Here is a 16,698-nt window from a genome sequence, read left to right as displayed (position 1 = left end):
AAGGGGCACAAATTCAAACTGAACACCAGAGGATCCCATTCTCAGTTGCTGAACAAGCAAAGCTCTGTTCTTGCTCACTCAAAATTACAGGGCCACTGTCCACTCGTGAGGCGTGCAAATATTGCTAACGATAATACCAACGTCTTCACAAATGCAGAGCCTCGTCTAGTGAAGGTGGCCAACCACCTTGGTCCTTAGGGCCTGATCACTCCTTTAGTTCAAAGAACTCTCCCTCTGGAAGTCATTTACCTGTGTGCTGAGAGAATTCTCTTCAGGAGAAGAAGAAGATGGTCTTACCTATGTTAAAATTGCCAGAGAGGAAATCAACAGGTAAACATTGGAGTTATCGATTAGGATTCTGTCAGAAGTGTTAGAAAATTTATCAAATGTTTTCTCAGCCCCCAAAAGGGGAACATAGTGCTCCTTGGAACTGAAAAGCTCAACAGACAGGACCGAGCAGGAATCTTTCTAGGCTCTGTGAACTCCAGGCTCAGCTCTCATGTGCAAGGGAAGCTGACACAGCTGCAGCCTCAGCTCCCCCCAGGTTCAAGTCAAGAAGAAAAGTCCAGGACACTTAATTGGAAGTTGCCACAAAAATGCTGAGCTTCACTTTGATTGGATGCATGTGGGTCATGTGTTCATCCCTGAACCAATTACAATGACCAGGGGGATGCCTGCTTCGATTGGCCAGGTGTGTGTCACATGCTCCGTTCTTATTACTTTGATTGGCCAGGCCAGTTATGTGGTCTGTTTTACTAGGGGGAGAGTCCTGTTAAACCAGGTAGGCTGAGAATGCTGGAAGCCGGGGTCTCCACACTTTTGTATGAGGAGAAGAGAAGGCATTTAAATAAAGCATTGGGTGAGGTGGAAGGCAGCCCAAATGCTTCCCTGCTCCTAACAATGAGCCACGCATTTACCAAACTTTGGCACTCAATCCAAAAATAACTCTTGGTTTATTTTTTTAATTTACATAAGAATGTCAAAAAAAAAAAAAAAGTTTGACCACCAAAACAGATAAAAATGGTGATAATGTAAAACCTTATCTTTCCTTGCTCATACACCCTCTATTGTTATCTATTGCTGCATAAGAAATCACCCCAAACCTTAGCAACTTAAAACAACAAACACATATTATCTCATACAGTTTCTGAAGGTCAGGAATCCAGGAGTGGCTTAAATGGGTGGTTCTAGCTCTTGAGGTTGCAGTCAAAATGTTAGCTGGGACTGCAGCCATCTGAAAGCTTGATGGGCTGGAGAATTTGCTTCCAAGCCCACTCACGTGGCTGTTGTCCAGAGGCCTCTTTTCCTCCCCTCCCTGACTTAACTAGAGACTGCAGTTCCTCATTGCGTGGCCTCTCCATAGCACTGCTCGGGACAAGACTCTCCTCAGAGCAAATGATCCGAATGAGAAAGAAAGAGACAGAAGCTACACGTCTTTTTTGTTTTGTTTTGTGGCTCAAGCAATTGGGCACCTACCTCCCACATGGGAATTCCCGGGTTCGGTTCCTGGTACCTCCTGAGGAAGATGAGAAGACAAGCAAGGGAGCCATCTGGGGTGGGAGTGGGGAAATAATTTTTTTTTTTTAATCTTGGGTAAACTCCTTCCCTTCCCTACCCTGCCTCTCCCTCCACTTCCCTCTCTTTCCCTTCCTCTTTCTTTCAACAGCTTTACACACTACAATCTTTTGTGTCCTAGTCTCAGAAGTGATGTCTTTACTTCTGCCGTATTCTATCGGTCATGCAGAATAACCCTGACACGAGGTGGCAGGGAATTTCACAAGGAGGTGGGCCACCATGGGGGCCATCCTGGAGGCTGGCTACCACACAGAGCAGGCCATTTCCTGCCCCTGTGCTTGTCTTGTTCTATTCCTTCCACTCCTCTCTCCCTATCTTCTTCACTTGAAGAACTCTGTTTTGTGGAGCTTAATTCCTGGACAGACACCTCCTCCAGGAGGCCCTTCCTACCTACTTCTCTGTGTAATGCTGTGCCCAGCACAGACTACTCTGTGTGATTTCTTGCACGGGGCTGTAATTCCCTTGTTCTCGCCCTCACTGCTCAAGAAGACGGTCAAGGGCAGGGACCAGGCTGGGCTTCTGGACATCTCCAGTGTCCCACTGGGTACCTGGTACCTGGCTCCCAGCAGAAAGGGCTCACCAGGTGTTCATTGAGATCATCTGAACTAGAAAACTGAGACGACTTATCCTATGATTTCAGCAAAAGAAAGCAACACAAGCACACCTTTGGCCTTATGTATCTGTCAATTTTCTAGTTTTCATATTCCCTTTGGAATCAGTCAACCCAAGCCAATAAAGGAAACTAGACCAATTTTAGACTCTGGCTAGCGGTGACAGTGAAATAACCTGAAATTACCGTTTTAGTCATCCCATAAGCTTTGTTTCTTCCGGAATTGTCTCAAGCCTGGAGCCCCAGGGTCTCTTTCGTCTTATCCAGTAGTGAAATAAGTGTCTATTAAGCACCACTGTATGCTCAGTGCTAAATGCTGAGGCATCAAGGGTGGGTCAGAGAAAGGCCTGAGCTACTTCCAGGTTTTGAAGCTCCTGATACACAGAAATTTTATTGTGGTAGCAGATATGTAACATAACTCTTGATTCATTTATTATTTTAATTTACAGAAGAATGCCAAAACAGATATTTTTTAAAATGGCGATAACATATTTCAAAAGTTTATAGTCAAGAAACTAATGTTTTTAGCAGGCATAACCTCCTCTGACAGATATAATGCACATGAATGATACTATGTACAAGATTTTCACAGGATTTATTTTAAGTTCTAATACATCTCTTTGGCTGATCATACTTTGCCAAGACAAGGTTGCAACATGATCTTCCATTTCAGATGAATCTCTGTAATGTGACCTTGCCACTTCCCCATCAGGAAGGGGGGTGTCTGTTCACTCCCCTTGAACCTGAGCAGGCTGGTGGCTGCTTCAGCCAAGAGAGTTCGCTGCAAGTGAGGCTGGGTGAAGAGGTGATAAAGATGGCAGCTTCTGCGTTGTTCTGCTGGAGCTCTGAGCCACCAGGTAAGAATTCTCACACACACACACGCACCCGCGCCCAGGCCACCATGCTGGCAAGCCCCGGGAGGAACACTGGCCAAGAGTGCCTGCTGAGGCCAGCCTTCCAGCCATCCCAGCGCAGGCACTAGACGTGGGTGTGAGGAAACCATCTTGCAGGCAGATCTTCCGCTCCAGCTGCTCCAGCTCCCAGCGTTTAAGTCACCTCCAGCCAACTGAGTCTTTCGAGTTGGGGCCCCAGATCCTGTGGGGCTGAGACAACCCATCCCTCTTACGCCTGGCTTGAACTCCCAAACACAGAGGATGTGAGCCTAATAAAATGGTTGCTGCTCTCCATCCCTGCAGTTCAGGGTGATTGGTTACACAACTGGAAGACGGGCCTACCACAGACAGTGGGTGAAGATGGCTGGTTCTCTAAAATCGCGCGATGAGCAGTTTCTTCTTTTATTCTCATCGGTCGCCTTGTTTGGGGAGAACAGCAAATTTTAAGAGCCTTCCCCAGCCCTGTGGACCTCCTGATCTCTCACCAGGACCAGCAACATCATTGGTGGGGCCCTAGGGAAAATGAAAATGCAGGCTCCTTTTTCAAAAAGTTGGAAAAAGTGCCAGTTAGAGGTGCTCGAGTGTCTTTTTCTCTGCTATCTGGTGGTGTTTTGTGTTTGTTATTTGATGTTAGGCTTCCTAGGGCAAGGGGATACTCATAGGGTGTGTGCAGACCCAGCAGGGCACCCGGGCCCCACCCTGTATGCCTCCTGCCCCGACTCAGCACGGTGCCCCCACTGCCCTTGCTTCTCTTCCCAGGGGCTCTGACACTGGTGCACTGTATCCCCACTTCCCACGGGCCCACCGTCCCAACTCAGGGGTCACAGGTGACCTTCATGTGACTGCAACCCGGTACCCCAAATGTGCCCGGTGCTCTGCCAATGTGAGGCGATACCACCCCCGCCCCAGGGCGGCCATGCCACGAGGCTGGCCTTCCCCGCTCTCCTGCCCAGGCCAAAGCCAGGAGCCGAGGGTGGCCGCCCTGGTTAGCTGAGGGTTACAGAGGGGGAGGCTGGGCAGTGCCTGGGGTGCTAGAAAGCACCTGCTGGCAGCGCAGAGCCCATCCTGGGAGTCAGCGAGCTGAGAAGGAGGCATCACTTGGGAGCTGAGTCTGCAAGACTTCCGGGGAATTGCTCCAGCGTCCCCTCAGACTTCCCTTACAAAACACAAAGATAACATCATTAAGGGAAGCGGCTGTGGCTCAATCAGTTGGGCTCCCGTCTCCCATACGGGAGGCCCTGGGTTCGCGTCCCAGGGCCTCCTTGTGAAGGCAGGCTCGCCCACACGCGGTGGCGAGCTGGCGTAGCAAGATGACGCAACAAGGAGAGACAAGCAGATACAGAAAAATGTGCAGCAAATGGACACAGAGAAGAGACAGTAAAGAATGGAACAAGCCGCAAGGAGGGGGGCATAAATAAATAAATAAATAAATCTTTAAAAAATCATTAAGTATTTCCAAAAGGTGACCACAGAGCATTACACCCCCAGCGCAGAGCCTTCCTAAGTTAGTCTGCTGCGCCTGTGCCAATCACCCATGCCTAAAGTCCACCTGCCTCTAGCCAGCCCCAGGTAAGATGCCTTAAAGAAGGATCTCAATCTCACGGGAGCCCTGGGAGGTGGACATTCTTATCCCACGTCACAGATAGGAATATGGAGCGATTGATTCTCACAGACAGCTGTATTCGCTGATCCGATAAGTCAGATTGCAAAGCTCATGCCTTTTCTGTTAGTTGAAGCACCAAGAAGCCAGGGAAAGACAATGTAGGGAAATGAGGGGTGAAGCGAGAGGTGCAGGAAAATTCAGAGAAGGGGCAGCTCACTGCAGGTCGCCGCCGCCAGAGGAGGCTCCGTGCAGGGGTGAGGCCGGTGATTTCAAGTGGGAGGAACGCTTCCACGGGGGCTGGGTGGGGGTGCGGGTGGTGATCCACGTTCTGGAGCCCTGCAGGGGCGCCAGGGGAGAAGAGGGGCTGTTCCTGGGACAGGAGGAATTGAGAGGGCAGTGGAAGCAAGAGAATTGCAGAGGCTAGGAGAGGTAGAATTCACACAGGAGGATGCCCTCTACCAAAGGTCAGGAAGGAATCGGGGCCTGGGACTTGATCAGGCGGCCAGAGAGGGCAGTTCCAGGGGAAGGAGAGGCTCTCTAGGGATGGCGGTGGAGACAGACTGCAGGCATCTAGAGGAGGGATAGGAGCCTGAGTTCTAGAAAATGTTTGGAGGAGCCTGGCCCTAAAGGGGAAGAAAGAACTAGGGTGGAGCTGGAAGAGGCAAAGGGTCATTTGAGGGTGCTGGTTTTTCTTCCCTGAGACCTAGCAGACTTTGTTAAGCAGAAAGCAGTAAGTCAGGGAGCGATGTTGAAGAGGGAGGGGAAGAGGAACAGCACTCATTGAGCACCTACTGTGTGCTAGGGCCTACTGAGTGCTAGGGCTTACTATGTGCTAGGGCCTGCACATTCTTCTTTCATTTAATCCAACAACCCCTAAAGTAAGTGTTACTCGAGAGACGGACAAAGAACCACAGTGAGAAGGGGGAAGGACTGAGATTGAACTCAGGTGTATCTAACTCCAGAGCCCGTGTCCACCTGTCATGCTGAGGAAGGAGGCATGAGGTTTACCAAGGAGAAAGGATGTGTCCTCTTTAGAAGCTGCTCAAGTAGGAATATGGCAGAAAGGGTACAGGGAACAGGGACCTGGCTCTTGAGGAAGGGTCCGGGATGGCTGGAAAGGGGCCTTGAGGGAGAGTTCCGCACAGCTTTTGCAGGTGGGGAGGGGGGCTATGCAAGGGGACAGTGTCAACCATTGTACGTGGGGGCTGCCGTAGTGACGGTGCCTTCTCTCCCGGGGCTCTGCTGCTCCGGAGCTGGAGTGGAAGGGACTGCGGTATTGGGACGTGTGGAGAGGCTGGCCAGGCAGGGCAGGGACTCTGGTGGCCAGAGCCTGTGGCCCCGAGGCGTAGCCCCTGGAGTCCTGGGTAGTTGGAGCCCTGGAGGGGGGTGGGTGGAGAGGGTGGTGGGCCGTGGGAGAATACCATTGACCATCCTCCACCGATTATTCCCCTATTTCTGTTCCAGTTTTGACCATGTAAGCTTGTTTTTTAATACAAAGTTGTTTTTGTTGAGTTTCATTTTAATTTTTATTGTGGTAACATACATGCACATAAAATTTCCTATTCTCGTCTCTTTCAAGTACACAATACAGTGGTGTTTATTACAATCCACAGGGTTAGGCTACCATCACTGTTATCCATTACCAAAATTTTCTAAGACCTCAGACACTCTGTACCCATTAAGCATTAACTCCGCATTCCTTACGCCTAACACCTGGTCCCTGGTAACTAGATTCTAATTTCTGACTCTGAATTTGCATATTCTAATTATTTCATATAAGTGAGATCATCTGATAGTTGTCCTTTTGTGTCTGGCTTAGTTCATTCAACAGGATGTCTTTTTTTTTTTTTTTAAGATTTATTTTTCATTTATTTCTCTCCCCTTCCCCGCTCCCAGTTGTCTGTTCTGTCTCCATTCACTGTGCGTTCTTCTGTGACCGCTTCTATCCTTATTAGCGGCACGGGAATCTGTGTTTCTTTTTGTTGTGTCATCTTGTTGTGTCAGCTCTCCATGTGTGTGGCGCCATTCCTGGGCAGGCTGTACTTTCTTTCACGCTGGGTGGCTCTCCTCACGGGGCGCACTCCTTGCGCGTGGGGCTCCCCTACATGGGGGACACCCCTGCCCCCTGTGTGGCAGGGCACTCCTTGTGTGCATCAGCTCTGCACATGGGCCAGCTCCACACGGGTCAAGGAGGCCCAGGATTTGAACCGCAGACCTCCCATGTGGTAGACGGACGCCCTAACCACTGGGCCAAGCCTGCTTCCCAACATGATGTCTTCAATGTTCATCCATGTTATTGCATGTATCAGTTTCCTTCCTTTTTACAGATGAATATTATTCCATTTATGTATGCACTACATTTTGTTAACCCATTCATCAATTGATGCATACCTTTTGGCAATGATGAATAATGCCTCTATGAACATCAGTGTGCAACTATCTGTTTAAGTCCTTGCTTTCAATTCTTTTGGCTACAGACCTAGAAGTGGGATTGCTGTTGGGTCATAAGGTAGTTCTACACAAATTTTATGTTTTGAATGGGTAGCACAATCACGTTTCAAAAATTGAAAATCATAAAAGTTAGGCAGTAAAAACCATTTTTCCCACTCCCAATCTCCCTCTATCCAGTTCCCACCCTCTCTCTTTTTATATATGAAATATCACCCATATTCGTGTTTTCCATGAGGTTTCACTGTTATACAGCCCCATGTTACAATTTTTTTAGCTTTCCTTCTAGTCATATACATGTCCTTAGACTTTCCTTTCAACCACTGTCATACCCATATAATAGCTCTCCTAGTCACAAATACCATGATGTGCTCTCGCCATTTCCATTCCTTTCCAAAGATTTACAAACAACCTTTTAACCAGTTCTGCAGAGATTAACCAACAGCTTTCCATTCTCTACCATCACTCTATGTTCTGCTGACCTATATCCTATTATTAACTTCATGAGTTTACATAATATATTTAGTTCGTATTAGTGCAATCATACAGTATTTGTCCTTTTGTGTCTGGCTTGCTTCACTCAGCATAATGTCCTCCAGGTTCATCCATGTTGTCATATGCTTCAGGACTTCATCTCTTCCTCCCTTACATAATATTCCATCTTGTGTGTACACCACAATTTGTTTATCCATTCATCAGTTGATGGACACCTGGGTTGTTTCCAACTTTCGGCAATCATAAATAACACCACTATGAACACAGGTTTGCAAATGTCTATTCATGTCACTGCTCTCAGTTCTTCTGGTTATACACCTAGGAATGGTATTGCCGGGTCCCATGGCAAGTCTATATGCAACTTTCTTGGGAACTGCCAGTCTTCCACAGTGGCTGTCCCATTTCACATTCCCACCAGCAGTGCATAAACATTCCTATCTCTCTACATCCTCTCCAATATTTACAGTTTTCCAACATTTTAATAGTGGCTAGTCTAACACGTGTGAAATGATGCATTTGTAATTTTGATATTAAGAAATTGACCTCCTCAGAGATTGTCGCAATTTCTGTGCCCACAAGTCATTTATGGGAGCACCCAGGACTTACCTGGTTTCTTCGATGTCTGCACTTGGCTTTCCTACATACGACACCCCATCAGTGAGCCCCCGATCCCCATTACAGACCTGCCCCATTATGGCTTGAGGGGCAGCCACCCTGGACCAGACCTCTGCCCCTCCAGATAGCCATTCCACCATTCTCTCCATGCCCTCTGCCCCAAGGAGGTGACCCGCAATCCCATGGAATTTTTGGCTGTCTCTCCAACCTATCATTCTAAGTCACACCTCTATGCCTTGGCTTTTGCTGTTCCCACCTCCTGCCCTGCCCTCCCTCCCTTCTCAGTCTGGAAAATTCCAACTCATCATCCTGTAAGTCTCAGCTGAAATGTTTGCCTCTGTGGAGACTTCGCTGACCCTCCCTGGCAGAGCCGGGCACTCCCTCCCCCTGGGTGTCCTCCCACGGCCCTTCATTAGAGCACATTAGCATCAGCTGGTGGGGTAACTGTTTGTTTACACGACTCTGGTCGCTCCCAGTGCCCAGCCCGGCCAGGCCCACACCTCAGACTCATCTGTGACTAAAATTAAACTCGCCTGAGAGGCAGGATGGCATGGAAAGGCCACAGGCAAATACAGTGGGACTGTATTTGACTCCATCCTCTGCCCTCTTCCCACAGAGCTAGCCTCGTCTTCCCCTCTGGCTCCCCCTGTGCTGGCCACACTAACCCGCTCCTTTCCATCTCACGGCCTTTGCCCGTGCTGGACCACTTGCCTAGGTGCTCTTCCCTGCACTTCCGGGGCCTTCAGTGCTCAGCTCAGCCATGCCTTCCCGAGAGGCTTTCCTGGACTACCACATCTAATGGTAGACCCTGCTCATGCCCTTCCTTGACCTAATTATTCTAATGGTCATTGTTGGTTGATTGGTTTACTTGCTGCTTATCGCCCCTGCTAGACCTTAGACTCCTCTGGAGGGCAGGGATCTGGCTTGCTCACAGCCGTGGGCTACCGCATGGCCTGGCATATCCTAGGCCTATGGAAATCTTTATCAACTGAATGAGGAATGCACAAGGGAACAGGTCCACACCCCGTCTCTACCGCTTGCCCGGTCAGTGCCTTTGGATTAGAAACTAATGCTCTCTGAAGGTCTCCACGTCGATTGTATAACATGCCCGATACGTGAAGATGCTCCTTAAATGGTGGCTGTTACTTGTGACGTTTTTCTCTTCCTTGTTTGACAAATGCACACTTATGGCCAGGCTTAAAGGCCTTACTGTCTGCCATTCAAAAGAATTTTTTATTGAGGTGTAACAAATATATAGAAAATACTCATATCTTAAGTGTCCATGACCAATTTATATATATATTTTATATATATATTTATATATATATTTATATATATAATTTATATATATATTTATATATATAATTTATATATATATTCACCCCTCTCCCCATGTGACCAGATCAAGAAGTAGAACATTTTAACACCCAGGAAAGAATCCATCTTCACCTTTCCCCAAATACCCTTCCCTGACCTGGACACCTCCCTTTTTTTTTTTCGCTCTCTGTGTGAACCGGGATCATGGTTCTCTCTCCCATTCTCCCTTCCCGCCATTCCTCTTCAGAATATTTTCCTCATAACTCCATTTTTCCCTGAACTCCCCTATCACCAAACCAGAGATCTCCAAAGTAGAAGCCACGCACCCGGCAGGGTGCAAGGTGATCCACTGGAGCGTGGTTTTCCTTGGGTTGGCTTGGGTTGGGTCACATCCCCATCCTTGGGCCGGATGTGTGATCCTGGAGCCAGGGCAGAGGAGGGGCTGAGGGAGGTGTTGTCAGCCTCTTTTAAGTGCTGTGGACTGAGAGTGGGTAAAGAGGCATCCCCAAAGGAAAATCGAAGGACTGTTCCTAAAAACGGAGTGGATCAAAGGAAGGTGGGCAAAAGTAGCAATTGCCAAGAGGCAGCAGAGTTAAGTACAGTTAAGTTAGACAGCCAGGGTTCAATTCCAGGTCCTCCACTTACTTGCTATGTTCCTTCTGCAGTGGCTTAACCTCTCTGTGCTTCAGTTTCCCCGTCTACAAATGGGGATAATAATGGCTACCCATTTCATTGGGCTGTTATGAGGTTTAAGCGAGTTAAAGTGTTTGAGGGTTCCATAAATACAGCAGCTATTATTCCAGAGCAGGGAGAGGAGGACTTGTTACATGCAGGGGAGATGGAGGCTAATGGAAGAGACAGAATCTTAGGAACCATGGTGAGTACATTCCTTCCTACTATGAATATTGGCTGAGCCCTATTCCATGCCATACACTGTTCTAAGCCAGCTCAGGTCCTCTGAGAGGTGTTTGGTGGAGGTGGACAAACTAGATGCACACCCCACGATGGGCCGTAGACACCCACGCAGGTGGTTTGACCTGCCCCCACCCTTTCCAACTTGCCAGAGACCTTACCGTCTCCTACACTCCTAGGTCTGAAACTCAGCCCTGGAGGGAAGTGAGCCTTGCTTCTCCAAATGTGGGCCCCAGACCAAAATCTTCCAGAGCCCTTGGGGGCTTCCCCACCCCAGAATTTTTTTTTGTCTTTATTTTTTTAATGTTATATTAAAAAAATATGAGGTCCCCATATATCCCCCACCCACTCACCCCACTCCTCCCCCCATAACCACAACCTCCTCAATCATCATGAGACATTCATTGCACTTGGTGAATACATCTCTGAGCACCGCTGCACCTCATGGTCAATGGTCCACACCATAGCCCACACTCTCCCTCAGTCCACCCAGTGGGCCATGGGAGGACATACAATGTCCGGTAACTGTCCCTGCAGCACCACCCAGGACAAGTCCAACCCCCCAAAATGCCCCCACATCACATCTCTTCCTCCCACCCCACCCCAGAATTTTAACAAGATGCCTGGGTGATCCATGTGCTCTTTATAGTTTGCAAAGCACTGAGCCTGAGAAGGGGTAAGTTTCCTGCAGTCTTTTGAATTGGGGCCAGTGAGGAAGGTGAGCCCAATTGGGTGTGGGTGGCTACCCCAACCTTCTCTCTTCCCTTACCCCCATTCTTTCCTGAACCCTGAGGCCAGTGGGTATGCCTTCTGCCACTGGGGTTGCTGTGCCCTGCCCATACCCCCTTGGCCTGTCTGAAGCCCAGTGCAAGGTGCCCCCTCCCCACCCTCACAGCCTGCCTTTCTCTGAGGTCTCACAGAGGTCTGGAGATCAGCAGCCCAGGCTGGAGCCCCCCCCCATCCCTGGGTGATACCCACGTCTAGGTCTCTGGTTCTCACTAAGGGGGAGGCTCCAGGATGTCGCTACTGCTCCAGGTGCGTTCGTTCTCTCTTCTGGCTGAGATTCATAAATGTTGGGTGACCAAATTAATTTTGGGAAATGGAGGGTTGAACAAAGTCAGGGTTGTTTTTTTTTTTTTAAATCTCACGTGTGCTTAGAGTGAGGTTGTGAAGTAGTGGCTGGAGAGCTGCATCTTCTCCCCAGGCATGTTTTCTTTGGCCCACGCAGTGCTTGTTTTGGAAACATAAAACCTTGTGTCCCCCATGACTCCTCTGTTTCTCTCATCCCTTGTTCCCACCTCACCCTACCTCGCCCATGTCCAAGCCAGAGGAAAATCAACCATCACTCAACCTTTGAATTATAAGCAGAATCCAACCACTTCTCACCACCTCTACCACCTCTACTGGTCCAAGCCACCATGGCCACCTCTCACCTGGACTTTTCAAGGCTTCCTAACTGGTTTCCCCAATTCCGCTCTTGCTTTCTTATTGTCTGACCTCAGCACAACAGCTACACACAGCTAGTTTAGAAAGCAGAGCCCCATATTGCTCAGAGTAAAAGCTGAAGTCCTTTCAATGGCCTACAAGGCCCTGCAGCACCTGTTCCCCTCCCTGCCCCCTTGACCTCACCTCCTACCTCTCAATCCCCACCAGGCCCAGTCCAACCATCCTGGTCTTCCTGCTACTCCTCGGACAAGCACTGACTATCTTCTCTGCCTGGACTGCTCTTCCCCTAGATACCTCCATGGCTCCCTCTTTCAAGTCTTTGCCCACATGTCACCTTCTCCATGAGGCCGACCCTGACCACCCTCTTTCATATGGCAACCTGTCCCCCTCTCAGGCCCCCTTACCCAGCTTTCTTTCCCCCATAGCAGTTAAGATCTAATAAATGCATATTTTACTTATTAGGATTATTGTTTATTATGTCTCCACTGTCCAGAATGTGAGTTCCTCTATGGTAGGGACCTCTGTCTGTTGCGTTTAATGATGTGCCTAAGTACCTAGGACAGTACCCTGCACAGAGTAAGTGCTCAATAAATATTCATAGACTGAATAAATAAATACAAGTCTGGTTTCTGGCTTTAAAAAAAAAAAAAAGCCTAAGAACCACCAGCAATGGCTGCAGTTCCCTTTGGTAACCACTACTGGTGGATGAGGGTGGCTACCACCTTTAGATGGGATGTGCATTGCCAATGGGCCACAGCCTCCCACCCCAGGCCCACATCAGTCATTCACATCACCTGCCTGGTATTTGCAGGTACTTGAGTTTGCAATCCCTATTATCAGCTGGATTGGGACTTCTGAAAAGAACAGAGTATGTGGTGCCTCCCAGCCTCCCAGGCCACAGAATCTCTTGTTCAGATGACCTTTACTACCCTGCAGGCAGCTGGGGAAAAAAGGGAGAAATCCCTCGAGTCATTCTTCATGATAGGGGGTGGAAGCTCCCTGAGAGATGGGGGAGAGTCTGATTCAACTTTATTTACCCCAAAGGCTTTCAAATCAGGGGTGGTAGGAATCTCTATGATTCTGTGTTGGGTAACTTGGCTTGAGTCACTGAACTTTTTGAGTCTCAATTTCCTCATCTAAAAAATGGAGTAGCCATCCTAAAAGGTCAGCTGTGAGGTTTGAGTAAGGCACAGGCTTCTTGAACTTTCTAAGCTGTAAAATGCTTGGCATATACTAAGCTTGGGGTGGGGGGTAAGAATTAAAGGAAGGGATGACCTGGGAAATGGCAAGTGTGGGCTTACTGCTCTGCCTCAAGTAATGATGATGGTGATGATGATAAGAGGGAGCTATAATTACAGCTAACACTGCTATCATATTTATTACTATGGGCTAGGCTCTATTCTAAGTGCTTTACATCTTAAATTCACTAAATCGTTACAACAACTCTAAGAGGTGGATACTATCATATTTTCATTACAGATGAGGAAATTGAGGAACTGAGAGGTTTAAGTGATTTGCCCGAGTCACAGATCAGGAAGTGGCAGAGTCTGAATTTGAACCTAGGCAGTCTGTCTACAGATACTGAAGTCTCAACCCTCTGGCCTTATGCTAAACGCTCTCCATATTTTATCTCACTTACTCCCATGCAGGAGATGTTACTGTCATTATGCCCACTGGAAAAAAAAAGTCCCCCTTCATGGTTCCCTACATATTCCATGCTTTCCTGTCTTTTTCCTGCCTTTATTTTCATGTTGGTCCACATGTTACTGCCATTGTCTCCTTACCTTGCTTAGTTTTTCCTTTGTAGTGCACATATTATTCCTACCTGAATTTATCTACATATTTCTTCCTCCCATCACTAGAAGGCAGGAATTTTGATTAGTGTTGATTTCCCAATACTTAGAACAATGTGTTATATATAATAGGCTCTCAAATATTTAAATGAACGAATGTCACACACAGTGTTAAGTAACTTTGTATGCATGTTTGCATATAAAATAGTCTGCCCTTTTTTTTACCTAATGTCTTGGAGCTTTTGTTTTTATCAATACATGAATTTAACTCATTCTTTTAAATAGATGACATTCCATACTGTGGGTGTGGCAGGCGTTTTACCAGTTTCCTATTTAATCCACATTTTTTCTATTATTTCTCTAATCCAAACACTATAGCAATAAACCTCCTCGCACAGGCCATTTTGTGCGTGTATACGTAATTCTCTAGAATTAGTGCCTAGGAGTGGAATGGCCAGGAGCACAGGCATATACATATTAAATGTTAAAAGATAATCCCAAATTGCCTTCCCACCATATGACTCCTGCAGCACTGTGTGGGCATACGTGACAGGTGTGCATACACCTTGGACCAAACTGGGATGAATCAGTCTTTAACTTTTCGCCAATCTGATAGGCATGTATTGGGGGGGGGGTATGAACCTCCAATTTACAGTTGAGGAAACTGAGGCTCAGAAAGGTTTAGGATCGTTCCCACACAACCAGTTAAGTGACGGCGCCGTGATTCCCGCATTGGATATGTATGACAGCTAAGAGCACACGCCGAGGCTGGACACTGTCTTCTGTGCGCTGCACCCTCGGGGTCGTATGGTTAACTCTGGGCCTCGAGGAGGCTGGCAGGCCGCAGTCTCAGCCAGGTTACCTTCTCCCTGCACCCCGGGCCTTAGGGCCGTCCTCAGGCAGCTAGACTTCGGCGTTACTAGCAAGCCTCGCAGCCAGCGCTCGGCTCCGAAATGGCCGCCTCGGCGAGCGCGAGGCACGCCCCTTCCCTACGAGGCGGGGCTTGAGTTCAGGCCAGAGCGATCGATGCCCGAGTCAAGTTCGAAGTCTGTCGACCAGGCGGGATCGCGTAGAAGGGGAGAACCGGTGGCGCCGCAGGTCGGGAGGAGGCGCACCGATCGGAAGGCTCGCTCGCCGGGGCTGTCCGAGAGTCTTCATCGCGGGCGCAGGGGCCGCCCATCTTAGATGGCGGGAGTAAGACGAGAGGGAGCTTGAGGCGGAAGGCTTTCCTGTCGCTCTCTTCGGCCCCGCAGCGAGCCAGTTGGCCGAGCTTTGGGGCGTGTGCCCTGAGGCGCGGAGCGTGAGTGGGACGATGCGGGGTCTGCCCGGGGTCCCGTCCCCCGGGCTGGGGACGCGCCGAATGTGACCGCCCCCCGCTCCCTCACCCGCCGCGGGGAGAGGAGCGCCGCTGCCGGACGACGGGACACCGGGGCGGCCCGGTTCCCTCAGGTAGGCGGCCGGGCCGGGACCTGGAAGCCGGGGGAGCCGGGCAGTGGGCCAGCGGGGCCCGGGCTGCCCGGCGGCCGGGCCTGGGCGGTGCTGATGGAGCGACCCCGCGGCTGCTGGGCGGAGGGCCCGGGCTAGGCCACTGTCACTCCGGGTGGCGTTCGGCGGGCGGGGGACCCGGGGCCGGGGGCCTTGGCCGGCGAGCCGAGTTCCCCACATTACCAGTCAGATTTCCTTGTGTATCTGGGAAACGTGTCAAGTGCCACCCATGTACCCAGTGCACATTCCTCATATTTTGGCTGTGGGAAACCCCACACAGAGCTGCCCCACCTCGTTGTCACTCAGGCCGGCTTAGTCCTTTTCTCTCTGGCCACAGAGAGGGGGGCCCCGGGCTTTGACCTTCTCTCAGGGTCCCTTCCCCCAAGTGACACCCTTTTAGGAGAGACGAGAGGAATCGGGAAGAGAGAAGGAAATGGGTCAGTGCCTCACCACAAAGGCGTAAGGACCTCGCCTTGGGTTTCAGGACTCTGTGGGTTATTAATGAAAGGCTTGGGATGCTTCGACGGAGGCTCGGCCCCGGGATGCTTGGGAATGGAGGTCCAGGACTATCTTTCGTGTGACCTGAGAGCCGCCGGGGCGCTTCGGTTCTGCAACTGCAGAGACTGCAGAGCTAGTCCGATGCCCCGAGAGGAGTTTTGAACGTCGTGTGAGGCGTAGCGGCTGTGTTCATTCATTGTTCTCTTTTCAGAGCTTTTGGGTGTGCCCTTTGGTATTCATTCTCTGCTGGAAAGAATGATCGGGTCTCATTTGTCTCCTTGAGATGCGGCCGGGCCCAGGGGGTCCACGCAGTCTAAGCAGGGAATGAATTTCAGCGCACGTTCCCTAAGCCTTTCTGCCTGCCTGACCCTCTGTGGGCTGAGTGGAGGGAGTCATTCGGCTCTTGGTTGCCCTCCCAAGACGTGAAAACAATGCGCTGGGGTAAGGATTGGCTTTCCTGGTGCTGTAGGAATTTAGAACACCTAGTGTGGCGTGGGGCAGTTGCGGAAGCTTGTACCCTTGAGGGGACTTTTGTCCCAAGGTTCGAAGGACTGAAGAGTAAGTGCTCACCAGGTAGAAGGAGGGGAATGGCTAAACTGAGGTACAGGGCGTAGAAGCTGCAGGAGTTGGAATGAGTGTGGGGGGAGCAGCAGATTGTCTGCAGGGAAGAAATGGTGAGAGTTGAGGGGCCAAAGGAAAAGTTGTTAGATTGAGATGGGTCTTTCTTTGTTGAAGGTAGTGGTGAATTAATTGATTTAATCTGGATTCTTCTAAATAGGTGCAGCTGTTTCTTTATTCCCTGACACATGGTTTCTCTCCCCTCTCTTCATGGCTTTTGAAGCTAATAGTAATTGAAAAGATGTACTTTGTTAAACCCAGTTAAGAGCATTTTATTTAAGTGTTTTAGAGAAAATGTTTTGCATTTATACAGTGGTGTGGACTGAACTCTTACTCCTAGAGAGTTGTGCAAAAGATTTTTCTAAAATTCTGCTTGTTCACAAAAATACT

The 16,698-nt window shown here is 49.4% G+C and overlaps 1 protein-coding gene across 4 annotated transcripts in view; it reads left to right on the top strand.

Moving 5' to 3' along the window:
• The first annotated feature begins 14,768 nt into the window (after positions 1–14,768).
• RAF1 (Raf-1 proto-oncogene, serine/threonine kinase) overlaps positions 14,769–16,698 on the top strand; it is a 95,592-nt gene continuing 93,662 nt past the window's right edge. The window contains exon 1 of one of the 4 annotated variants that reach the window (XM_004456123.5): positions 14,769–15,156. The gene's annotated coding sequence lies outside the window, so the exon portion shown is untranslated. The remainder of the gene's footprint in view (positions 15,157–16,698) is intronic. The other 3 variants (XM_012524309.3, XM_004456124.5, XM_058288279.2) reach the window with 3 other exon arrangements.

This window comes from Dasypus novemcinctus, chromosome 26 (assembly GCF_030445035.2).
Source record: "Dasypus novemcinctus isolate mDasNov1 chromosome 26, mDasNov1.1.hap2, whole genome shotgun sequence".
Lineage (NCBI taxonomy): Eukaryota > Metazoa > Chordata > Mammalia > Cingulata > Dasypodidae > Dasypus > Dasypus novemcinctus.
The sequence above is the reverse complement of the archived record's forward strand: the minus strand, read 5'-3'. Positions and strand labels throughout refer to the sequence as shown.